Source organism: Macaca thibetana, chromosome 18, assembly GCF_024542745.1.
Source record: "Macaca thibetana thibetana isolate TM-01 chromosome 18, ASM2454274v1, whole genome shotgun sequence".
Lineage (NCBI taxonomy): Eukaryota > Metazoa > Chordata > Mammalia > Primates > Cercopithecidae > Macaca > Macaca thibetana.
Window position 1 is genome coordinate 66,696,717 of NC_065595.1, and position 26,687 is coordinate 66,723,403.

General features: G+C 45.1%; 2 long non-coding RNA genes across 2 annotated transcripts in view; one reads left to right on the forward strand and one right to left on the reverse strand.

Annotated features, from left to right (window-relative positions):
- Nucleotides 1–1,937: 1,937 nt before the first annotated feature.
- LOC126941142 (uncharacterized) overlaps nucleotides 1,938–26,687 on the reverse strand; it is a 180,339-nt gene continuing 155,589 nt past the window's right edge. The window contains exons 2-4 of the long non-coding RNA XR_007721101.1: nucleotides 15,663–15,948; nucleotides 14,458–14,568; nucleotides 1,938–12,493 (exon numbers count right to left, since the gene is read on the reverse strand). This is a non-coding gene — a long non-coding RNA (uncharacterized LOC126941142). The remainder of the gene's footprint in view (nucleotides 12,494–14,457; nucleotides 14,569–15,662; nucleotides 15,949–26,687) is intronic.
- LOC126941148 (uncharacterized) lies at nucleotides 12,708–15,157 on the forward strand. The gene is made up of 2 exons (XR_007721107.1): nucleotides 12,708–12,916; nucleotides 14,952–15,157. It is a non-coding gene; the product is annotated as an uncharacterized LOC126941148 (long non-coding RNA).

Sequence of the window (26,687 nt, forward strand, 5' to 3'; positions counted from 1 at the left end):
TCTTGGTAAAGGCATTATTTGAACTCAAATGTTTTGCCGAGTTATGAAAAAGGTTATTATGTGATCTTGATCCGATTAGGGTGGAATGGAGCTAAATGATGGATGAAGCAATTGCTTTTTTGAAATACCAAAATTATAACAAGGTCGGGCTTAATCTTTGCAGCTATTCACTGAGATTTCTGAAACAGTTCAGGGTAGAGTGCAAATAGTATATTAAGAAGAAAAGAATAAAATATATTTGCAGTGGAACCTTATTGCTACCTATCCAAGATGGGGTGCACTCAGGAGGCCCTTGGGCAGCTGGCCTGGGTGTGAGAGAGAGAAGCATGGCCTGTGGTGAAGCCCAGAGGAGAGCAATGGAGGCAAATGTGGGAGACAGAATGTGGCACTGGACGTGGCCCAGGAATCAAGCCTCTCCTTCAGTCTCCAGACGAGCAAACAGAGGTAAAGTATCTTGCTGCAAGGCCGTCGATATATTGGTGGCACCAACAGTCCCAGGCCCAGTTCTTCTAACTCCTAGTACGGGGATCACAGAGAATTGGGCAGAGCACTGGGGGCTCCTGGAGTAGGGCTCCATTCCCAGGGTGGTGCCAGGTGGGTGAGGCCTAGCTTGGAGACAGAGAGAGAGAGAGACAGACAGAAACTGAATTGGTGATTAAATTCAAAAGGTTAGATTGGTGATAAAAGAAGATCGAACGCAAGAATGCAGGGAGGAAGGAAGGAAGAGAGGTGAGGTCAGAGAGAATGCAGGGCTAGAAGACATGTGCCAGCAGCATGAGGGTTAACGGTGGGTTCCTAGGGTGACAGTCACAGGTCCTAGATGCTCTCCCACCATGGTATGGCCACGGTGATGCCACTGTGCCCCTTAGAAATTTGAAAGTAAGGCTGGGTGCAGTGGCTCATGCCGGAAATCCCAGCACTTTGGGAGGCTGAGGCGGGTGGATCACCTGAGGTCAGGAGTTTGAGACCAGCCTGGCCAACATGGTGAAACCCCATCTCTATTAAGAATACAAAAATTAGCCAGGCGTGGTGGTGCACACCTGTAATCCCATCTACTAGGGAGGCTGAAGCAGGAGAATCGCTTGAACCTGGGAGGTGGAGGTTGCAGTGAGCCAAGATCGTGCCACTGCACTCCAGCCTGGGTGACAGAGTGTGAGACTCCGTATCAAAAAAAAAAAAAAAAGAAAAAGAAAAGAAAGAAATTCTAGAGTGGAACAGCCTCATTTAACTTCCTTTAAAAGTCTTTTAGGAACGTGAAGGAAATGCAGTTATTAAAGTAGAAAAAACTGAATTAACATGCCTTGATATACATTGCACACCTCTTTGCAGAGCACATGCAGGACTCAGGAACTCATTTGCATGTCTCTGAGGTGGAGAAAGGTTAGGAAGAGCTAGAGAGGGTTCCTCTTTCCCCAGGAAAAAAGGTTTGGCCAACAGAAACCAGCTGAATATGTGTGTGTGCACTCCGAACACTCCTGATGGGTAAGTGCTGGTTGAGGTAGGTGTGTGACATCAATCTCTAGCAATTACAGAACTCTAAGGTGGGAGGTCCCAGGCTCACAACCTATGGGTCCAGGCCAGAAAGTAATAAGTAAAATAAGTAAAATAAAGGAGTATTGCATAATGGAGTCTGTTTGGATTATCAATTGCTGCATGACAAACTATGCCCATTCTTAAAGGCTGCAAACAGCAGTTGATTATGATGGCTCATGTTTCGTGGGTTGACTGGACTCAAATGGGACCTAGCCCTAGAAATTCCAGAATGTTACTTCCACAACTCATTGATCAAGCAAGTCACTAAAGTCAGCCCAGATTCAAGTGTCTTTGTTTCCTATTACATATTCTTGCACCTGGTCTTTTTTTTCTCTCTTTTTTTTTTTTTTTGAGACGGAGTTTCGCTCTGTCGCCCAAGCTGGAGTGCAGTGGCGCAATCTCAGCTCACTGCAAACTCCGCCTCCTGGGTTCACGCCATTCTCCTGACTCAGCCTCCCAAGTAGCTGGGACTACAGGCGCCCGCCACCACGCCCGGCTAATTTTTTTGTATTTTTAGTAGAGACGGGATTTCACTGTGTTAGCCAGGATGGTCTCGATCTCCTGACCTTGTGATCCACCCACCTCGGCCTCCCAAAGTGCTGGGATTACAGGGGTGAGCCACCGCGCCTGGCCATACCTGGTCTTCTTACTTTCATCTGCCCTATTGAATTCAAACACCAATTCAGTTTCTCTCTCTCTTTTTCTGTCTCTCTCTTCTTCCTCCTCCACAAACTTGCCCTTGCCCACCAGGGAAAATGGCGTCAGCTTCTAGGACTCTCTATCTATTGCTCAGCCTACTGTCTTGTGAGCACTGTACTGGGAGTAAGAGGATGTGGGCCTGTGACCTGGTGGCCTCTGAGCAAGACACCTTGCCTCTGTTTCCTCCCCGTGAGCCCACCTTGCCTCTGTTTCCTGCCTGTCACTGAGGGGCAGCTGGTCACATCACAACGGAGCATATGGAGGGAGAAGCATCTTTGGAAAGACAGTCCACTATAGTGCCTTAAATTGTACTCTTTCCAAATGAACCCACTTTGCTTTGCATATTAATTGCATAGATACAGCCTTTAAAATCATAACTATACTCTCTCCATTTTATTTCAAAATATGCAACCTTTCCAGGTCCATATTTTTATTTTCCTGTTTTTGATAGAGACATAGTACAATAAATATTCCACTTTCCTTTTTACACATCTATGAGAAAAGTGACAAAGCAAACGTGATGACAAATGGCAACTGACGTACAGGGAGGTTCCGGGGCATGCTAGGGACTGCGGTGCAGTGGAGTGTGTGTGCCCGTCTAACAGAGGCGGCTGCCTCTCGCTGCAGCTGATTATTGTCACGTGAGAAAGACGGTTGATTATATGGCCTACAATTTACTTTAAAACACTTCAGCATATTCAGTGTGATACATATGTGGATATAATTTAATTTTAATCTACTCCCTAGATGCAGTTAACATTTGAAGTACTCTTCAAATTAGAAATCCATACTCCAGGGATGGTTAGTTATCATTTGAAAGACCCTAATCAGAAGTCTGCATTCCAGATGCAAACGCTTCAAACATTGCTATCTGAATCTGCCATAAATGGTTCATCAATAATCCTAAGAAGGGAGGCTATACTCCTGGTGCCTCTGGTTAACACCTGCCATGCACAGTAGATGTACCCACCCTGTCTTCAGGTGAGTGCTGCCACTTAATCACTGCAACTCCAGGCTCCCATCAGCCCCACTGAAATCAGGAGACCATTGGAATGGCTAAATCTTCTACAGTCAAACCTGGCCTACCACACAGAGCAAACACAGAGTTTCCACAAATTCAGGTTGTATTAGTCCATTTTCACACTGCTGATAAAGACATACCCAGGACTGGGTAATTTACAAAGAAAAAGAGGTTAAATGGACTCATAGTTCCATGTGGCTGGGGAGACCTCACAATCGTGGTGGAAGGTGAAAGGCACGTCTTACATGGCAGCAGACAAGAGAGAAATGAGAACAAGCCAAAGGGGCTTGGTTATAAGCTTATATAACTTATAAGTTTTATAAGGTTATAACCTTATAAAACTATCAGACCTCATGAGAGTTGGTCACTACCACAAGAACAGTATGGAGGAAACTGCCCCCATGATTCAGTTAACTCCCACTGGGTCCCTCCCACAACACATGGGAATTAATGGAAGCTACAATTCTAGATGAGATTTGGGTGGAGACACAGCACAGGTGCTCCCCTCATTAATGTATTTCTCAATGCCTTAGTAAAGAAAGGGTCTACAGGGTTGGGCACGGTGGCTCACATCTGTAATCCCAGCACTTTGGGAGGCTGAGGTGGATGGATCTCCTTAAGTCAGGAGTTCAAGACCAGTCTGGACAACATGGCAAAACCCCATTTCTACTAAAAATACAAAAATTAACCAGGCATGGTGGTATACCTGGAATCACAGCTACTTGGGAGGCTGAGGCAGGAGAATTGCTTGAACCCTGGAGGTGGAGATTGCGGTGAGCCACGACTGCACCACTCCACTCCTGCGCTCCAGCCTGGGTGACAGAGTAAGACTCTGTCTCATTCCTATCTCCCTAAATCCTTCGATTCTCTCCTCTACATTGTGCCAGGGAAACTCAGGCATCTCAGCATCACTAAATGTAGGCCACTGTGGAGTCCCAGTTTTAGTCAAACAAACAAGTAAACTGTTAGAGCCACCTCCAATGGCACAAGCTCACATACAAAATCCAAAATCTGTAGTAAATGCTGATCCATTAATTTGGTCCAATCTACTGTTTTCTTCCTCCACCCCCAGGCTGGCACCCCTAGAAACCACTCCCACAAATGCTTCTCAGGTTTCTAAGTACATACATCAGTAAAGGCTTGCATTCCTTTTAGTGTGTAACTTATTTCTTTCTGGGCCATAAGGTGTACCTGTACCCCTGAGATTGAGCCTAGTTATGGGTCTAGGAGGATCATGGGGTGGTTATGGAGGGTCATGAAGATAATAGTCATCTGTTTTCAAAGTATCTGCCCCAGGTGATGTTATCACAGAGTTTTCAAGCAAACAAGCCTAGGTTCTCAATTGCCACTTCTACTGGCAATTGAGACTCGGATGTTAGTTTCATCTGACAATCCATACAACCAGATGTTCCCATTCTGTTTCAGGAGCCTATTTCCCCCAATCAGTGCCCTGGTTTCTACATAAGAAACTTCGAAAGACTGTGAGTTCAACTGTTGTAATTGGGCAACCTACACAAATTAAATTTTGTGTTTAATTTTCAGCAATGTGAGCACTACGGCAAAAAGAAACACGACATTATTCTAGGGCTGGCGTGGAAGCTTTCCGTTTTTAGATCATGGCTTGGGCTAAAGGTTAAATGACTTGGGCTTGTCATTTTCTTTCTGTATGTGCTAAAATGCATTCAAAAGAATCCATCCCACATCATAGGTCTTATAGTAATTATTATTACCAGAATGGACAAGGGCAGCAGACCCTCAGGCTCACAGAGCACATGCCTAAATTGATGCTTCATCTAAATTTCCCAAAGGTAATGGCTTGATTAACTGTGATGCACCTCATGGCTTACTAGTGTCCCATTTTCTGTTGTTAATGATCTTGGCATGGGGCTCAAACCAAAGTGCACCACTAACCAATTCCCAGATCCCATCATTGCAAGTCTATGTCCTGGGGCCGCTCCAGGTACCAACTGTGTATCAGTCAGCATCCAATCAGACCACAGAGAATACACAGTAACTTGCTTTTTTTCCTTTTTTTTTTTTTTTTTTTTGAGACGGAGTCTTGCTCTGTTGCTCAGGCTGGAGCACAGTGGCACGATCTGGCTCACTGCAAACTCCGCCTCCCAGGTTCACGCCATTCTACTGCCTCAGCCTCCCTGGTAGCTGGGACTACAGGTGCCCACCACCACGCCCAGCTAATTTTTTTGTGTTTTTTCGCAGATATGGAGTTTCACCATGTTAGCCAGGATGGTCTCCATCTCCTGACCTCGTGATCTGCCCGCTTCAGCCTTCCAAAGTGCTGGGATTACAGGCATGAGCCACCGTGCCTGGCCAATACACAGTAAATTGTACAGGCAAAGTTTGATATAAAGAATTAGTCATAGAAGGAGGTGGAACTTGTAGTGAGCTGAGATCTCTCCACTGCACTCCAGCCTGGGCAACACAGGGAGACTCTCTCTCAAAAAAAAAAAAAAATTGTCATAGGAGATGAAAATAATAGGGAAATTGGTGAGCATTAAAGAGAATTCTAAAGAATTACAGAATTCAGATATAAGGAGCAGCCCTGGTCCCTAAGGCTGAAATAGAGAGCCCAGAGACAAGACTGAATCAGGTTTAAATTCTAGGCCTTTTGGAGAGGGCTCAGCTGTGACCCACCAGATGGCACAGAAATCCTTCGCTGTAGTGCTGTGCAGGTGGAGGAAGCTGTCCACAAGGAGGTACTGAGCCTCAGAACTTTGCTGCAAAGCCACGAGTGGGCATCCAGGAAAAGCCATTCACAGAAAGGTGCCTCCTTGGTGCTCTCAGTGGCAAAGCTGCTCAAGGGGGTCCTGAGAGAAGCTGCTGGCTTCTGGGCATTGCCAGCCCTCGTGTACCTTCAGAACCAAGTGCCAGAGAAACCACATGCTGACAAAGCCTGGAGAGGAGCACAGAATAAGGAAGAGAAAATCCTTCCTCCTCCCATGTCCCTCCAACATCCTCTCCTGAAAAAGCATCACCACATTCCGGCTGGCAAAGGAAGAATATTCACAGGGCTCATCTGTATTGTAGCAGAGCAGGCAATGAAGGGTGCATTTAAAGATGAGATGCAATAAACTGGGAAGTTGAATACCTACTTTTACACTTACAAGTGTTCTAGTTTAGACAGTGAATTATATAGTTTCCCTGATCATAAGAGTACTTAAAAAATAATTTCTTATTAGTATAATGAGTAAGTGTTACTCATGTACTTTCACTCTCGCATGAATGGCATTTGGGAATTTTGCAAGCCCAGTAGACCAACATCTTGGGAGTAGCACCTTTGGTCTGAAGTCCTGTTTGCTTTTTATGTCTCACCATTTATTGGATTATAATATTGCCTAATTCCACCAAAATAAGAGTTGACTCTGCTATTAAAACACTGTCTTATTTTCATCTCAGAGTGAATCTTTCATACACATTGTTTTTCAGAGTGCCTGTAGAGACAAGAGTGAGGACCTCACAGGTTGTATGACTTTTTATGCATGCTCATCAATAAATGTTTACATTTTACAGCTTAGTTCTGCTTGGCACAGAGCCCAGGCAGATCAGTCATCAAGCCATCAGATCAAGTCATCAGATCTTCCAGTTTTTAAAGAAACAACACAAATGTGGATTTTCATACACAGTCTTACAATTTGTAAATGTTGGCAAATAAATTTGGCCGATGTTGAAGGCCAAATACAAACCACATCTCTGTAACCTTGGGCAGGTTCCTGAACCTCTCTGTGCTTCCACTTCCTTATCCATCAAAGGGAAATCATGATAATGAATAGTACTTCATAGGGTTGTTATGGGCTAAACTGAATATCTAGAGACCGGACACAGAAGTACTGTGTGTACTGATCATTTAAAAATAAATAAGTAAATTTCTGCCAGCCGTCTGCCCACGGGCTGCCCACTTTTGACATCTCCCTGCCAGGCTTCAAGTTGCCCATTTGCATATGCTATTAGCCCCACTGGCTCATCTATGGAGGGGAAGAAGTAATACTTACAACAAAAGTACACCAAATGAAGCAGCTTCGCCTATAAGCTGTAAAAGTGGTCGTACTGGAAGAAATCTTCCAGACACATTTCTCAACAAGAGTGCCTTCTCTTCCCTTCTGCTGTGCTGCTGTCACCAGGCTAGAGGCAAACATATGTATCCCTGCTGCCAAACACTCAGAGTGGATTCAGTTGAGTTCTGGGCACAGGGTAGGTGCTCAGTAAAGTTGTTGACTTATCTGGACACAGTAAACACATATGCTCGTGTGTGCTTAGACACCAGATGCCTCATTTGGAAACCATCTTTCCCTGGTAGAAATATCGGCCCCACACTTTGGCATTTAAAGCTCCAGAAATCAGTCTAGTAGTTTCTATTGAAGTTGGACCCACTGATGAAAATTTTGAAATTCCAATCAGGACTTTTAATCTTTCCTCCAGAGCAGTCAGAGTTGTTACCTCGGGAGTAGGGAGGTCTCAACCTTGAGCACAGACAGAAGGTTGTGGCTTTTTCTTTTTTTTTTTTTTTTCTGAGATAGATGTTGCCCAGGCTGGAGTGCAATGGCATGATCTCAGCTCACTGCAACCTCTGTCTCCCAGGTTCAAGTGATTCCTGTGCCTCAGCTTCCTGAGTAGCTGGGATTACAGGCATGCGCCACCATGCCCGGCTAATTTTTGAATTTTTAGTGGAGACACCGTTTTGCCATATTGGCCAGGCTGGTCTCAAACTCCTGACCTCAGGTGATCTGCCTGCTTCGGCCTCCCAAAATGCTGGGATTACAGGTGTGAGCCACCATGCTTGGCCTGGTTGTGGCTTCTTTAGGAAGCCTGCTTGCTTCCTCCTTTCCTCATACCTCATGTCTCTGAGCACCAAAGAAATGAAGAGGGAGGAAGAGAGAAAAGTAGCTTGGTATTGGTGAAGGAAGGGTTGTTAGAGGAGGCAGGATATCTCCACGCCAGGCTTTCAGCTCACAGGCAGATGGCCAGGCAGCAGAACTCCCCAGCAATCTCCAGGTGGAAGTCATGCAGAGAGCACTCCCACTTGGAGTGACCTGCTCAGCGCCTCTGTACTCTCACATGAGTGTGGCTGTGGCAGCCAGAAAACTGGACTCACTGTGACGCCCTCTCCATCCTCCCATGCGGTCACCCACCCCTGGTATCCTGGTCTCTGAGTGTTTCAGGCAGTTTTTCTTGGGGTACTGTCTCACATCCCAACTTGTGCTTAGCATGTTGAGCTAATGCCTTTGGTGGTAAATAGATAAATTCTCACTTTTATCTTCATACCCAATAAACTACACTTACAATACTTACACAGTACTCCCGGACTAGGGATAAAGCCCGTTGGAAGGGTTGCGGCCAGAAAGAGTGAGAACCCTTTCCACTCTGGCGGACGCCCATCCTGGATGCGCCTGAGAAGGCTTTGTTTATGGGAGACACCTGGCTCTCCGGTTCCTGAGTCCTTGGAGGAAAGTGAAAATTTCCCCAAGAGGGAGAAATCCTTGAAACCCAGTGCATCTTATACATTGTTAATAACACAGGTCCAGTGGGACTATTTGATTGTCACTAGAAAAATTTCCCGGGAGGAAACATTCACAACATCGTATTTTAGCTCAATTTCAACTCTGCAAAACAGAGCTTAATGATTAAAAGTCTGATTCTAAAGTCAGTCCGCCTGGGCTTGCATCCTAACTCTACCACTTCCTAGTTATGGAATAAACTTCACTCAACTATACCTTGGTTAACTTATCTTTGAAATTAGGGCATTAATAGTACCTCCTCCATAGGGTTCTGGTGATAATTAAGTGAACTGACACACGTAAGCTTAGGACACCGGACGGCATACGGTAAGCTTAGGACACTGGACAGCAAGTGCTCAACAAACATTGACTATCCACTGTTGTTAATACTACTGCCCCAACTGCATTAGCAACTTATTTTCTTGTTGAGCAAGGTGAATCACAGTTTTGTGCAGGGTACAAAACTCTGGGTCTATACAGATGCATTTACTTGAACAGCAAAATACTGTGTTTAGAATAACATAGGAAAAATAGAGGAAGGGAAACAGTACTGTTGAAAACCATTGAACTGGGTGTAAAAAGACTCATGTATGTTTTTATAAAGCAAGCAAGGGAATACTGACTAGTTGCTTGAAACTTTATGTTGAGAATAAAATAACAGTGTCTACTACTCTCAAGAAAGTCATCATCTGGGAGACCCACGAGTCAATAGGCAGTCCCAGCACAGCACAGCACAGCACAGCACAGCTGTGTGGGGTAAAGCACGAGGCGTCTTGGGAGTGTAATGGAGGGGTATTTTGCTCAATCTTTGGGCAAAATTAGCTTCTTGAAGGAGGTAGCATCTAAGCCAAGAAGTGAATGCTGAATTAGAATTATGGATAGAGAGGGGGAAATTATTCTGAATAGAAAGAGAAACACACACAATGGCCCATAGAAGAGAGAGTGGTCTGGGAACTACAAGTAATTCAAAATGGCACATGGCTGGTGCATTGGTGCTTACAGGAGAAAGTGGCAGGAAACAGACCACAGAGGTCCTTCTAGATCATGTAATCCAGTCTGACCCTTGTTTGAAGGTGATGGGGAGCTGATGAAGGCGGTATTATGCCTAAGGGCCATTCTTTATTGCACAAGGTAAATGGATAGGGGGTCCAGGTTAGAGATAAGCATACCCTTTAGGGGACTTTTGTAGTAATCCAGGTTAGGAGAAAATCATAGCCTGAGATGGGGTGATGGCAACTGGAACAGAGAACAGCAGAAGGATTTGAGAGATTTGTAAGTCAAAATCCAAATGCCGTGGTGATTTAATGGATGTGAGCTGAGGAAAAGGGGAGAAGAGGACATAAGACAAACATCAATGTTTCTGGTTTGGATAAGTGAGCATATGGTTTTCTGAAAAAAGGGAAAGGAAGAACAGATTTAAAGGAAAACAACATGGAATGGGTTTTGAGGTTATCGTGCTGACGGTGCCTATGGACGCTCCAGTAGGGAGGAGGTGTAGGCTGTTAGATACACGGCAGAAAAGAGCTCTGGCTGAGAAACCTCACACACCGGCACACACATGCACACATATGCATGTGCACACACCTACACACGTGTACACATGCACAGGCAGGTGCACACACCCATACACACATGCACACATGCACACAAGTCCATATAACATACACATGCACACACCGGCACACAAACATGCACAGACACGCATGCCTTGGCCCTGTCCCTGTGATTCTATGAAATACTGTTATGAAGAGCATTGGGAGTAGTCAGTCAGGATTTCGATTACTAGGTGAGTACCTCATCCTTCCAAAACTGCCTCTTCAAATGACTGACATAGTCCTAAGGATCAAATCAACCTCATTCAGGAATCCAGTCTTTGATCCCCACACCTTGCCTAGCACTACTCTGACCAAGAGCCCAATGAAGCCCTCACACCGCAGCTGGTCACCACTCTACACAGAGACCTGCCTCCCTGGGACAAGAAGAGGATGTGTCTATCACTCAACAGGTGATGGGCACTGACAGTAGCTTTGTGGGGTGTTGGTTTGTGCACCCCCCATGCACTTGGCCCCTCTCGGCTTTGGGATTTGTCTTTGCAGCCCCGTCATTGTTCTTGGAGAATAGATGCCCAGAAACAGCCTGCAGAGGACAGCACAGAGCCGCGCTGCAGCAGGGCTCCCCTCCGCCCCCCATCAGGCACAGGCAGGGCTGATCACCTTCCTCAGCCAACATCAAAGCACGTTAAATGTTGGAGGTAATGCTGTCTTTGGTGCTGAAAAGTCACTCCCCCCAAACACTCACCAGGGTATCTGGGGAAAAATGAGCCCCTTGCCATCTACCAGATGTGTTTATTGTGGGGAAAAAAAAGCCTAAGCAAATCTCCCCAATAGGTCAGAATCTTAACAAGGATAGTAATTCCCTTAACATTCAGATGCAGCATTAACCACATCCATAAACTAAATCTACAAACAGCAGAAATAATAATAAAAAGAGCTATTTATGGAGGCAATGTATGAGAGGTGATAGTAAAGAGACTCCCTTCCCGTCGCTGTCAGCCCCTGAGCTCTGTGATTCTGAATAGCTGACAGCCTTCCAACCTCATAAATTCCAAGAACCGCAGCCACTGGGAGCAGCACAGCCTCCGGCCCCTCTGTCCCTTGGGTTTCTTACAGAAAGGTAAAATGACCAGCACGCATACATTGTAATGGGACATAAGGTGAAGGAGGTCTTTTGCTTTCATTCTAAACCAGTATTTATGGGAAATCACTAACTCTGTGTGTGTTTTCAAGTTTTCATGTATTAATGAGCAAAATTCTTGGTGCAGCTAACTAGGCTGTGTTCATGCTATACAGACAGTCTCCTTCTGAGACACTGGAAGCCAGAGGCTGAGCCATTTGGGTGTTGTCAGACAGCAGCAACAGTTTCCGAAGGAAACCCTGGAGAAGATTCTATAGCAGAGAACAATAGAGTACAGGCAGAAGTGGGTGCAAAATACTAACAATGCTTTATGATCAAATTATCCCTTTTCTTCTTGATTTCAAAGCCCTGAACACAGAAATTCAATCTCAAAGATTTATCTGCGGTCAGCATCCTTGCCCCATTTCACAGATGGGGAGACAGGTCCAGAGAGTGAAAAGAGCAGCCCACACCAGCAGCAGGGCTATAAAGAGAACCTTTCTGCTCCCACCCAGGCTGTGGCCCACCCTTCTGAGTTGGAGTCAGAGCAAAGCCTCCGACTGGAACAGAAACAAAATCAACTCAGCCTTTCCTCCTTCAGAGGGGGTCAGGGCTAATTCCCAGATGCTGGAAGTGAGAGGCCTTTGGAGGAAGAACTCTGAGAAGCAAGGCTCCCATCTGCTCTTTGTGGACATTTAATATCTCAGGGCGATTTCTGCAGAGCAAAGTTTATCCCAGGCTCTGGGCTGGATGTTTCCTTCCTCACAGGCAGGCAGGGGCTGTGAGCTATTGGTGTCCCTGGCCATGACGCTTCCATCTGCGAAGAGACTCGAATCAGAAGCAGATCAAGTGGTTTCTGTATGATGATGGCTTAGAAATGATGAGCGGTGGTAGGAACATGAGATAGGATCATCATCTTTAATCCTGCACCAGCGCCAGCACAGTTGGTCATTTGCTTGTGTGGAACGTCGGTTTCAGAGGGGGCGATTCCATTTATGAAGGATGTGGTGTTTTCCCATCAGGCGGATGAAATTGACTTCCGTTGATGATAGGATGCCTGCACATTTGAAAACAGGAAAGCATTTGCTTTGCTACAGTTCACTTTTTGGTTAAATAATATTGAAAGAGGTAGGGTGATAAAACTCCTTTTGTCACTTTTCAGCCCTGAGGGAAAAAGGGGGCGTAGCAAAATATAGAAAAGAAAGCAATTATAAGATAGAACCCAAAGAAATGCTAATCTTGGCTACCTTTTTTTTTTTTTTTAGATGAAATCTTGCTCTGTCGCTTAGGCTGGAGTGCAATGATGCGACCTCGGCTCACTGCAACCTCCACCTCCCGGGTTCAAGCGATTCTCCTGCCTCAGCCTCCTGAGATGCTGGAATTACAGGCGCCCACCAACAAGGCCAGCTATTTTGTGTATTTTTACTACAGACAGGGTTTCACCGTGTTGGCCAGGCTGGTCTCGAACTCCTAACCTCAGGTGAGTCACCTGCCTCAGCATCCCAAAGTGCTGGGATTACAGGCAAGAACTACTGCGCCCGGCCAGCTACCTCTCATTTTCAAGGAAACTTCAGGCAACCACTTAATAAACCCAGAGTCAAAACAGTCTCTAATTTTGACATTATCAACCTGTGTGAAATGTGATAAGAAACAAAAGCCATGGTGCAGCTATGAGGGCAGTAATTATTGTGACACTTGAAGTGCCCTGGGGATGAAGCATGAGGCTCCACACAGAGTCTTGGACTGCCATCCATTCTGCTTTGGGGAAATTTGATTGTCTATGCCTTTTCCTCTTTCGCTTTTGTTTTCCAAACACAGACCAAATGCAGAAGAGCAAAGCAGAGAGAAAACTGGGTTTTTTGGTCCTATCTCCTGCTCGTCTCTCTCTTCCTCCTTTGTCGGCTTTCCTCCTACCCTCTGCAAACTTTGCCTCCTGCTAACCCTTCAATCATTTCTGTCTTCAGATGCCTGCCTTCTTCCTTGATTTAACTGATGTTAACACAGTACATCTCAGTTTTTCTCTAGACTGACACCATTCTGGTTAAAAAATATATCAATGTGTCCTGGAATATTTCAGTGTCGCTTCTTAAACCCAGCAGAATTTTTTCCCATCATAGAAGATGTGTAGACGTGTAGGGAGAGATGTGTCCTCAGACCACTGGCATCTCAGGGAAGGTAACCTCAAGACTGATTTCATTTGTGAGCAAATCACAAAACAATAACACTCTTAATGATTTTGCCTCCCAAACTATTATAACCTGAAGACGAAGGGCACTAAAAACAAACCCACTGAAACTCTTCATAATCAGACCACCCTGGACTCTCAAAACAGTGTATCAAGAATGAAATTCAGAATCTCAGCACTTTGCGGGGCCAAAGCAGGCAGATCACTTGAGGTCAGGAGTTTGAGACCAGCCTGGCCAACATGGTGAAACCCCGTCTCTACTAAAAATACAAAAATTAGACAGGCGTGGTGGCAGGTGCCTGTAATCCCAGCTACTCGGGAGGTTGGGGCAGGAGAATCACTTGAACCAGGGAAGCAGAGGTTGCAGTGAGCGAAGATCGTGCCACTGCCCTTAAAGAATGAAATGAGTTAATAAAGACACAGGAAAGTCAAGTTTTGGTGGGAGTCATTAAGAATGAAAGCTTCTAAAAGGCAAATCTACATCTGTTTAGGGTTCTTGGTCTTTGTTTAAAGTAAGACATGATGCTTTCTGCAAGAAAGTAAAGGTCTTTCATGGAACAGAGCTGCCTGTGATGGCCACATGAGTGAATAGGGCTGATGCAAACAGCACAAGAACCCCATCAAGCTGCTAGAATACGAATACTCAGACTGTGCCCCAAGTCTTAGTTTGGGGCCCCAGAAATAATCCCCAGGACTAGGATTTAAGTGCAATTAGTTTATTTGATATGAGATTCAGAGAGCACTTGTAGGACAGAAAGCAAGACAGAAACAGAATGGCAGACAAGAAAGGGTTCCTTGTCAAGTGAGTTACAACTATAGGTACCCGCAGCTCTAACCTGCTGTGGAAATCCAGGAGCTGGTGTAGCAGATGCACTTCTGAGGGTCCCGCCATCTGTAATTGGCTGAGTTGTCCCAGGAGTCATGGATCCCATGGCAGCCAGAGAACACTTATGGGAGAAGAAATGTACATGCTGGCAGCTGGAAATCCAGGGCTCCAAAGTGGTGAGGGGAGAAGGATATGGATGGGGCACTGACAGCCCCCACACAGGCTCCCAGGACCCCTCAAGGCCTCTTATTTCCATATTACAACAGCATATTAAACAACACTCAGAAGCATGTGGCTCTTTGGTTAGTGATGATTGTAAAGGGTGGCCCTGAGTTGTGTCAGTTGGGAGTACTAATGGTTTCGATAAGTTAGTAGCTGAGTGCTCCATGGAGGTGTGAGCCCTGCCTGAGAGGAGTTTGGAGCAAAAGTATTTCTAGGCAGTATTCCTATAAATCCTACAGCAAAAAAATTGCATATATCCATTGCACATTTATTCCTCCACAGGCAGAGAAGCAGGAGACGGCAGCTCCTTAACCCACCAGCTGGAGAATCCTCTACAGCAGTGTTCTCTGCAGCAGTGTTCTCTGCAGCAGTGTTCTCTACAGCAGTGTTCTCTGCAGCAGTGTTCTTGGGCATCCCTGTACCCTCAACGTACCTTGACCCAGCATTTGACACATAGCAAATGTGCCAAATAAATGTGTGAAAAATGACTTAATGGATGGATGAATGGATGATGAGCGCTATGGTTTGGATACAGTTGGGTCCTACCAAGTCTCATGTTGAAGTGCAATCCCCCATGGTGGAGGTGGGGCCTGGTGGAGGGGCTTTGATCATGGGGGTAAATCCCACATGAACATCTTGGTGCCGTCCTCCCAGTAGCGAGTGAGTTCTCACTCTAATAGTTCCTACGAGAATTGATAGTTTTAAAAAAGCCTGGTACCTCCTCCCTTTTATCTCTTGCTTCTTCTCTTGCCTGGTGATGCCTGATCTCCTTCCCCCTCTGCTGTGCATGGAAGTTTCTGAAGCCCTCACCAGAAGTAGATGCTGGCGCCATGCTTCTTGTATAGTCTGCAAAGCTGTGTGTCAAATAAACCTCTTTTCCTTACAAATTGTCCAGCTGCAGGTAATCCCTTATAGCAACACAAAAACAGACTAAGACAATGAGTCACATCTGCAATGAAAAGTGTAGTCTTTGAAAATTTGGCAGTGACATACCTGGAGGTTTATAATAGTTTGATCTACACAGGGTGACACAAGACAGCAACCACTTGTATAGCATTGGGCTATTATATCCATCAGACTTGAGGATAATCTTCTGAGGGCAGGGACAGTGTCCATTTCTTGCCATCGAGTTTCCAGTGCTCACAACAAAGATTCGTTGGATGGGCCGGGCATGGTGGCTCACACCTGTAATCCCAGCACTTTGGGACGCTGAGGCAGGGAGATCAAGAGGTCAGCAGTTCAAGACCAGCCTGGCCAACATGGTGAAACCTTGTCTCTACTAAAAACAAAAAATAAAAAATAAATTAGCTAGGTGTGGTGGCACACGACTTTAGTCCCAGCTACTCGGGAGGCTGAGGCAGGAGAATCTCTTGAACCCAGGAAGTGGAAGTTGCAGTGAGCCCAGATCGCGCCATTGCACTCCAGCCTGGACGACAGAGCAAGACTCAGTCTCGAAAAAGAAAAGAAAAGAAAACAAAAAGGTTCATTGGATGAATGAATGAATAACCAATGTAAAAGCAGAGGATGGTATAGTTGTTAAGCGCATGGACTTGGGAGCTATGTTGCTTAGGTTCAAATACAAGCGCCACAGCCTTGAGCAAGTTATTTAAACCCTCTGTGGCTCAGTTTCCTCATGTATAAAATGAGGATCATGATAGTGTCTATCTCACAGCACTGTTGTGAGGATTAAATGAGAACTCACTTAAAAAACTTAGAACAGTCCCTACAGAATAGTAAGTCATATAGAAACGTTTGCTCTTATTATGGAATCTCAGAGTGTCCTCAATATCAATAGAAATTATTTTTTCCAAAAAAATGGAAATACAGCCATTGTGAGAGGTGAGGCCATCTGGACTTCCTGGGTAGAGTGGGGACTTGGGCAACTTTTCTTACAAGAAGATTGTTAAATGCACCAATCAGGAACTTTCCTGCCTTACAAGGGGATTGTAAAATGCACCAATCAGCACTCTGTAAAATGCACCAATCAGTGCTCTGTAAAATGCACCAATGAGCACTCTGTAAAATGCACCAATCAGCAGGATTCTAAAAGTAGCCAATCGTGGGGAGGATTGAAAAAAGGCACTAACAGGACAGAAACAGAACATGGGAGAGGACAACAAGGGAATAAAAGCTGGCCAGCACTAGCCTGCAGCAGCAGTCTGCTCAGGTCCCACGGAAGCTCTGTACTTTGGCTCTTTGCCACTTCACAACAACCTTGCTGCTGCTCACTCTTTGGGTCCATGCCATATTTAAGAGCTGTAGTACTCACCACCAAGGTCTGGGGCTTCTTTCTTGAAGTCAGCCAGACCACGAACCCACCCTCAGGAGCCAACTCCGGACACAATTGGACCAAAATGGCCTTTTAACTAAGTTCTAAGTCCCACGTTCATTATCTGCAGAACTTTGGGATTTCAGGACATAATTCCAGGCAAATGAGTTTCTACAGCCTCAATATATTTGAAAAAAACAAAAAAAAAGTTAAATCAATGAAAATCTAGACCAGGGATCAAGAAATTTGGGTTCCTGTCCTGATTCTGGCTAATGCACGTCTTAGCTTGACTTAGTTAAAAGGTAAAGAGAAGCAACATTAGAGAAGCATTTTGAGCATTTTTTAAAGGGGAATATTGTTACTAAAGAAAGACCATTGGTATAATTGTGCTGTTGAAATACTGCACTATGGAAACACAACTTTTTCCCTGACAAATCTTACGCAAAAACAGATGACAGAAAAGCAATCCAGTCAGCTCAGATTAACACCCTAATAGAAGAAAGAGGGCAAATCTGAAAAAATGCAGTCATTTACTTAAAAGCAATTTCTAAAGTAAAAAAAAATTAATAATAACTAAATCTGTGATACAGACTTCATTTGCTATTAGGAACGAATTTGAATGGATCTCTGAGCCTTACACCATGCATCAAAACTAATTTGAGCTTGGATGATTTTCTTTTTCATATGGTATATTTAACTCTTATCAGATGGATATACGGACAAATAAGTAATGACATGTGCACAGTGAATTAAGCTAAAGCCATTTTTCTCCTTTAAGGGCTTAACATGGGGAAAGCATTATTCAGGGATGATTTCTTCAGACACCCGCCCCTGTAAGAGCCTGTCATGGACCTGAGTTATTAACATAGTATAAAAGAAGAAATTTGGTGCTGTTGCCCACGTGTTCTTCCTGAGCCCTGTTAAACTGGACTCCACTGTGCCCTGCACGATGGGCTTGTTGCTAGGTAACAGTCACAGGAACCCCGAAAGCCTTTCCTCAGGGCTGCAGATATTTTCTAGTAAAGCCCTGGCTTCTGCAGTCTGGAAACTGTGTTTCCATTACTCATTGTCTCTGTTGCTCTTCCTCCCATTTGTTTTTGTTTACAGATCCCAATTTAACAAATGAGTTCATCCATCTCATGTGGTTAAACAGCTGTGTAAAATAGAGACCCCACTTTAATGGTATTGATTTACTGCAACAGGTAATTTAATAGAGAGCATTCGACCACTGGTGTTTGTCTCTACTTTGTAGAAAGAGTAGCGTCAGGAAAAGCATGCAACCATATTAAGATGCTTCACAACAGGATGCTCTTTAAAATATAGGTTTGAGACAAAATCTGTTTCAAACCACAACTGCTTGGCAGACAAGTGGAGATATTTGAAAATGAACTAGATATTAGATGACATTAAGAAATATGTTAAAATGTCAGATGTGGAAATCGCATAGTGGTTATGTAAGAGAATGTACTCATTCTTTGAAGATGATGCTAAGAGTACAGTGTCATAATATCTATAAAAATACAGATGAAGCAAATACGACAAAATATTAGTATTACTAGATCTGGATGGTGTGTTGTGTATTCATTGTTCTATTCATATTTTTATATGTTGAAATTTTTCATAATAAAAAGTAATTCATAATTAAAAAAAAACACTAAAAAACTGACTACCATCTTCAGAGGAAGATCTTGTAACATGGAAGGGCCATTTATTCTGCTTCTGAAAAGAATGAGAATTTTAAAGGGGGGTGGAGTAGCAATCGAGGAAGGAGATTGGGAAGGCAGAGAGAGAAAAAGTGTGTGAGGTTGAGGACCCTGTAGAGGGAAGTGGTCATTTAGAAAACCTCAGTGGTAAGTGGATGCAGAATAATGACTCATAGTGCTCAATTTGAAATCATTTGTGTCTCTGCAATATAAAGTCCTTCTCTATGAAACACAATTATTCAGTAAGTTGTGCTATACTTTAAATGGTTCGTGAGAATGAAAAATGAATCAGGTGTCAACTTCAATGTTGTAGAAAGGGTCAAAAGGCACACAATGGTAAAACCATCCATAGACTTAGCCATTTCCATGGAAGCTGGAGTTGACAGTGACCATGAGACTCGGTCCTTGGGAATTTGTGGAAATCTTTGGAACGGCATTGAACGTCTAACCAAGAATGAAATTAGACTTCAAACAATCTCATCTTGATCTGAAGGGCTCAGGCTACATCCGGATATCAAGTCTAATAATGAGAAGTGACAATGTGCTAGCAGCCCTCACTCTCAGTGCCCCCTCCAGCCTCGGTTTCCACTCTGGCAGCACTTGAGGAGCCCTTCAGCCCTCCACGGCACCGTGGGAGCCCCTCTCTGGGCTGGCTGAGGTGGAAGCCTCCTTCCTCTGCTTGCCGGGAGGTGTGGAGCGGGAGGCGCCAGTGGGAACCGGGGCTGTGCGCCGTGCTTGCGGACCAGTGTGAGTTCCGACGGGCACGGCCATGGGTGCAGGATTGGTGGGTCCTGCACATGGAGCGGCCAGTGGGCATTGGTGGCCCAGGGCAGTGAGGGGCTTAGCACCCAGGCCAGCAGCTGTGGAGGTTGCCCTGGGTACCCCAGCAGTGCTGGCCCGCCAGCGTTGCACTCAAATTCTCATGGGGTTTAGCTGCCTCCCCGGTGGGGCAGGGTTCAGAACCTACAGCCCTGCCATGTCTGAGCCCCTCCCGCTGCGGTGGGCTCCCACACAGCCTGAGCCTCCCCAACCGGTGCTGCCCTACGCTCTGTGGCGCCCGGTCCCATCCACAGCCCAAGAGCTGAGGAGTGCAGGCACGACTGGGCTCCACCTGCAGCCTTGGTGCAGGATCCACTGGGTGAAGCCAGCTGGGCTCCTAAACTGGATGGGGACTTGGAGAACTTTTATATCTAGCTGGAGGATCCTATGTGCACCAATCAGCACTCTGTATCTAGCTAACCAAGTGGAGACTTGGAGGACTAGCACTCTGTAACTCTGTGTCTAGCTCAAGGATTGTAAATGCACCAATCAGCACTCTGTCTAGCTCAAGGTTTGTAAATGCACCAATCAGCACTCTGTGTCTAGTTCAGGGTTTGTAAGTACACCAATCAGCACTCTGTGTCTAGCTCAGGGATTGCGAATACACCAATTGGTACTCTGTATCTAGCTAACCTGGTGGAGACTTGGCGGACTAGCACTCTATGACTCTGTGTCTAGCTCAAGGATTGTCAATGCACCAATCAGCACTCTGTGTCTAGCTCAAGGTTTGTAAATACACCAATTGGTACTCTGTATCTAGCTAACTCTGTGTCTAGTTAACCAGCACTCTGTGACTCTGTGTCTAGCTCAAGGATTGTAAATACACCAATCAGCACTTTGTCAAAACGGACCAATCGGCCCTCTGTAAAGTGGATCAATCAGCTCTCTGTAAAACGGACCAATCAGCAGGATGTGGGTGGGGCCAGATAAGGGAATAAAAGCAGGCTGCCAGAACCAGCCAGGGGCAACCCCTTCAGGTCCCCTTCCCGACTGCGGAAGTTTTGTTCTCTTGCTCTTTGCAATAAATCTTGCTACTGCTTACTCTTTGGGTTCACGCTGCCATTATGAGCTGTAACACTCACCGCGAAGGTCTGTAGCTTCATTCCTGAAGCCAGCGAGACCATGAACCCACCAGGAAGAACGAACAACTCCAGATGCACTGCCTTTAAGAGTTGTAACAGTCACCACGAAGGTCTGCAGCTTCACTCCTGAAGCCAGCGAGACCACGAACCCACCAGAAGGAAGAAGCTCCAGATATATCTGAACGTCTGAAGGAACAAACTCCGGACACACCATCTTTAAGAACTGTAACACTCACCGCGAGGGTCCACGGCTTCATTCTTGAAGTCAATGAGGCCAAGAACCCACCAATTCCGGACACAATAAGATTGAAATAAAGTATAATATTATCTCATTTGTAACAAAGTAGGGCATGCATTAATTTATCACTTAATGAGATCATAAAATGAATAGATACATTTACTGTGAAAGTCATCCAATAAATGTTTATTGAGCATATACAGTGTTCCAGGTACATTTTTATTGGCTGAAGACTGACATAGCAACAGTGGGTTATATTTTGGCATGGCATTGTAAAAGAAGGATGGGTCCTAGACATCACTTGAAGGCAGAGCAAAAAAAAAAAAAAAAAAAAAAAAAATTGCGGATGGCTTAGAGGTACAGGAGAACGAGAGGAGTAAATGATGACATCCTTCTTTTGGACTGAGCAACAGGAAAGATTGAGTTATCGTTAAGTGACATGGGAAAGACTGCAGGAGGAGCAGGTTTGGCGGGAACAGTGGATGATCAGGGACTGGATATGTTAAGTTTGAGATACTACTTGAATATAGTGGAGATGTTCTGCAGGCAGATGGATATATGCATCAGGAGTGTACTGAAGTCTGGGACAGAAATGTAAGTTTAAAGTGTGTGTTGTGTGTTTATTGTTTTAAGGGTACCTGAGATTTGTTTTAATTAGTCATGGTAAGATACACAGGGGTGCACAGGACTGTCATGAAGGAAGAAGCGTATTATACTCAGAGATCCCTAGAAACAGGCGGCATGGCAGGCCAAGCAGGGCCACACGGGGAAGCACCAAAGTGAGATGGGAGGGCAGAGGAGAGAGATGGGGAAATTGTAGGCAAGAGCCTTCATTGTGGTTTCCCTGAGAAAGAATGGGTGAGGCAGAGTGAGCATTTCGATTGGCTAGTTAGTGTAATTTCAGTGGGCTCTGGGTGTAGGGGCTGTCCCTCGTTGTCTGGTATCTGGTCCTGGGGTGGTTAAAGCAGATGGACAGTGGCCCAGGGCGTGACAGCTCAGATGAGGAAATGGTGGAGAATATGGGCTCTGGCTTGGTTTGGTTTGCATTTGAGAGAGTTGTTTACTACCTCCAGGAATTGGCTAACCCTGGGAGAAGCAGTCCCTCCAGGGTCAGCCAGGCCCCAGATGTCAAAGCATCAGCATATAGAAAATAAAAACCACCACAGTTAATACAATAATATTTAAAGTTATGACCATGGATGAGATCATCCGGGGTTGAAGCTATGGGTACTCCAAGCAAGAGGTCAGCAAGATGAGATGGATACAGCAAATAAAACAGATTAAAGGGAGGAAAGCAGCAGAGAAAACCAGAAGAATGTGGTACCCCCAAAGTCAAGCGAATAGTTTCCCAGAGGCAGGAGTGAGAAACTGCCAAATGTTACCCATAGGTCAAGTAAACCACATGGGGGTCATTGGTGACATTTGCAAGAGTAATTCTGGTGAAGTTTCAGGATCAAAAGCTCACACACATCATATTTAAGAGAACAGAAGGCAGGATTTGGGAAGACTACTAACTACTCTTTTGAGATATTTTGCTATAAAGGGAGCACAGAAATGAAGTAAAACCCAGAGTAGGGTCAATCTAATTTTTTTTTTTAAGATGAGCAAAGGAATGGCACAAGGAAGAGCCTGGAGCGGTGCCCGTGAATAGACAAGCAGGACCCAAGAGGAGGGTCCAGCCTTGGATAGGGGGAGGGACACTTCAACCATAGTGTCGTGGTCTGAATGTTGGTTCAAATTCAAATCTAATCCCCAGGGTGATACTATCAGAAAGTAGGGGCTGGCCAGGCGCGGTGGCTCATGGTTGTAATCCCAGCACTTTGGGAGGCCGAGGCGGGCAGATCACAAGGTCAGCAGTTGACGACCAGCCTGGCCAACATGGCGAAACCCTATCTCTACTAACAATACAAAAAAAATTAGCCGGGCATGGTGTCAGGCGCCTGTAATCCTAGCTATTCCGGAGGCTGAGGCAGGAGAATTGCTTGAACCCAGGAGGCGGAGCCTGCAGTGAGCCAAGACCATGCCATTGCACTCCAGCCTGGGTGACAGAGCGAGACTCAATCTCAAAAATAAATAAGTAAATAAAAGAAAGTGGGAGCTTTGGAGGGTGATTAGGCCATAAATGGGATTCAGGCCCTTATACAAGAGATGCCAGAGAGCTAGGTAGTCCCTTCCACCGTGTGAAGACACAGCAAAAAAGTACCATCGATAAACAAGAAAGCAAACCCCTACTAGACGTGGAATCTGCTGGTGCCTTGGTCTTGGACTTCCCAGTCTGTAGAACTGTAAGAAATAAAGAGCTGTTGTTTGTAAGCCACTCGGTCTATGCCTTTTTATTATAGCAGCCCAAACAGACTAAGACGCAGTGATGGGTGGGGAACAGGCACAGGTGCTGGTCTTCTTGAGGATAGAGTGGTGGGTGTACTGGAAGTGCGTTCATGGCTTTGGTTTTCTCAGTGCAGTGCTGCTTTTAGCTTGAAGCCTGTTCTTTTATCTGACACTGACTTTGATGGTATTGACTGGATAGGATACAACAATGTGATTCATGTGAAGTGAAAGAGACTCCGCCATCTCCTTTTTTATTTTGGCACAGCATTGTAAAAGAAGGAAACTGAAAGAAAGAAATGCTCATCTAAAAATACAGTCACATAAACCGGAGGAGTATGATCCTGATTAAACTGCTCACACCATCTTGGGAACAAGTGGATGTGGGAAGAGAAAGAATCGAATGTGATAACAATAAACATTTTGATGCCACTTCCAAGAAGCAAAAAGTTAGTTACTTCCCAGAGTATCCCAAAGGTAAAAGAAGAAGAAAAATAAAATCTCACATACACAAAATGTGGATTCAGCATTTGACTGCATCAGGAAAGGCTTGATAGCCTCCGAGGGAGTCCCCAAGAAAATGGTTTAGGGGGGAGATGTGCAGGCACACACACCCCGCTATACACTTAACACTCTTAACCTCTCAGATCCCTGACAGATCACAGCCCGGGGAGCTATGCTTCTGGGACTGGGACGCCTGCATTCAAGCAGCTTATTCTTTTGACCTTGTGGCTGTTATATGCCAGTTGCAATGAGATGTCCCCTGCTCTCGTCTTATAAATAAAGGCAATTTACTCATCACTGTCAAACAGTGCCCTAAAGACACCTATTTTTTTTTCATGTTCGTAACAATCCTCTAGGTGGGTGGGGTAGCCTTCGTGGAAGTGATGGGCCTCTGAGCCTGATGAGGAATCATAAAGTGCTCCCACGGCACGGAAAAGGTCATCTCTGACATTCAGTCGGGCTGGACTTTGAGCTGCCAGTCCAGTCCTAAGACAGGCTTGTCCTCCCCACAGAGCTGGCCCTGCTTCCCCTGTAGGTGTGGCCGGCAGTGTGTCCTGGGCACCACGGTCCACAGCGTCGCCAGCTGAGTCTCCGAGATGCCTTGCCAGGAGCTGGGCCCCCTCAGTGTAGCACTGCAACTCACCGGAGGGTGTAAAGGCACAGCCGGGAGCAATGGCTTTCCCGCCTCCCGGAATGAATTCCTCCTACCCTGTCCAGGGGGCTGAATGCTGCTCGGATGCCCTGCGAGCCTTTATTCACTTCCCTTGGGTGTGCATTTGGCGTGTTTAGATTCTAGCTGACTCTGGGCCTTAAAAACCATTTTACCTTTAATTCACCCATCTGCTGCCCAGGAGGGAATCATTTTCAAGCCAAAGTTTCTCACCTGGGTCATGCCTACCTCTTGCAGAGATAAATCACAGTTCGCCCTCTCACCAGAAAAGATCCGGCAGACAGAAGGTTTCATTTGTACCAAGGCCCCCGTGTTATCTTTTATGCTAGTCACAATTCCTTTCCCAGCCTTTCTTCTCCGTCATGAAAATGTATCACAGTTAAGGAAAAGAAAGCTCCCGCATCTAGGGTCCTCTGAGGTCCTAACTGATTTAAACCGCAGGCAGATTTTCTGTTTGCCCTTTCTTCCCATGGACACAGAATTCACACTGCATGGCCTGTGTTCAGGGAAGGGAATGACTGGCATTTGCCGTAGGGATAGCCAGTGCTGCTTCCCAATTCTCCTTTTCCTGGGTATGGGTTACAAAGTCATCTTTATTCAGGCTCAGAAACTCTTGATTTATGTCACTAATAAGTATGTGCTTTGTGTTCCAGCCAGTGTGAACTGCTCAGAATACGTGATGCGCTGGTTATAAATTGATAACCATCTATTGTAGATCACAGGGAGCTCAGAAGGAGACAATCATGTGCGTCAATTCACAGTATATGGACCTGGCCCCAGTGTGCACATCCCAGCCTGCGTGGTCAGAGCATCTTAGCCTAACCCAAACTACCCTGCACAGCATCTACAGCCATTTCTCAATTTCACTAAGAACACGGAGATCCTCTTTCAACTTGGTTATGAGTCTGGGTTATGAATCTAACTCTCCACTAAGAAGCCTGATTTCCCAAGTAAAAATCTGGTCTGTTAACTGTCTGCCTTATGAGGAAATGAAGGTCCCACAGCAGTGAGAGGTAAATTTCAAACACAACAGGAATAAACTTGGACTCTGTACAAAAGGGTGCAACTCCCAGCATTTTCACAGAAAAGCAAATAATTTCCACATAAGAAGCAACAAGGATAACAGAAGTTTAGTAAAACCCAGCCATGCAGACATTGTCAAACTCCCTGCCCAGTCTCCTCTCCTACCTCACTTGCTTTCACCAATAAAGACTTAGAAGAAATATGTAGAGTTCAAGCTTCAGTTTTGTTAATTGCTTAACCGAGTTGCTTTTCAGAAAGCATCTGTAATAGTCCTTGAAACTGATCCCAATGAATGGGAATTCACAAAAAACATTAGTAAGGTTGAGATGCTTTTGTATTCCTTTTGGGATGCTCAGGCCCCCTGGAACTGCATTTAGTCCAGGCGGGAAGGTAACTGAGCTTTACACAAGTAATGGTATGAGATGGGCACTTATGGGCTCTGACAAGGGATGCTGTAAAAAGGAAAATCCTTGGATTGATTATACCCTTAAAAATGAACATGATTGGACCGGGCGCAGTGGCTCACACCTGTAATCCCAGCACTTTGGGAGGCCGAGGCAGGTGGATGGGAGGCTGAGGCAGGTGGATCACCTGAGGTCAGGAGTTAGAGACCAGCCTGGCCAACATGGTGAAACACCGTCTCTACTAAAAATAAAAAAAAATTAGCTTGGTGTGGTGGCATACGCCTGTAGTCCCAGCTACTCTAGAGGCTGAGGCAGGAGAGTAACTTGAACCCGGGAGGTGGAGGTTGCAGTGAGCCAAGATCGCGCCATTGCACTCCAGCCTGTGCAACAGAGTGAGACTCCGTCTCAAAAAAAAAAAAAAAAAAAAAAAAAAAGTGCATGATTGTTAGAGTCCCCCGGGAGCCGTTTTTAAAGTTCGTATCCATAATTGTTTTCTCTAGAAAAATTAGGACATTGAAAACCTGGTTATCTTTTTACATTGTGCACCATGAAGAGACTACGATACTTTCTCTAAGTTCTGAATCATGACATTAAATAGGACAAGAAGATAAAAACATGGCACTCCACCAGGACTGTCAGCTGAGACAGAAAACCTGATTAACAGCAAATTTGGCACCTGAGACTTCTGCAAATGGAATGAATTGCCAAAGGCGTGTCTCACTGAGAGAACATTGCCTTTCCTTTCAGTTTTAGTGGAAAGTGTGTGTTATTCAATATGGTGCATTAATTGTTTTCTTAGGAAGCTGTGATCTAAATATAATTTTTAATACATGGATTTGTCAGAAGCATTTTATGTAGCTGGATCTATATATCATAGTTGTCTATTTTATTAAGTGCTTTAACTTTTTAAAAAATTGTGCCATATTTACAAATTATCTATACTAGCCAAAAACCTTATAGGGCAAGCTTAGGTTAATTACT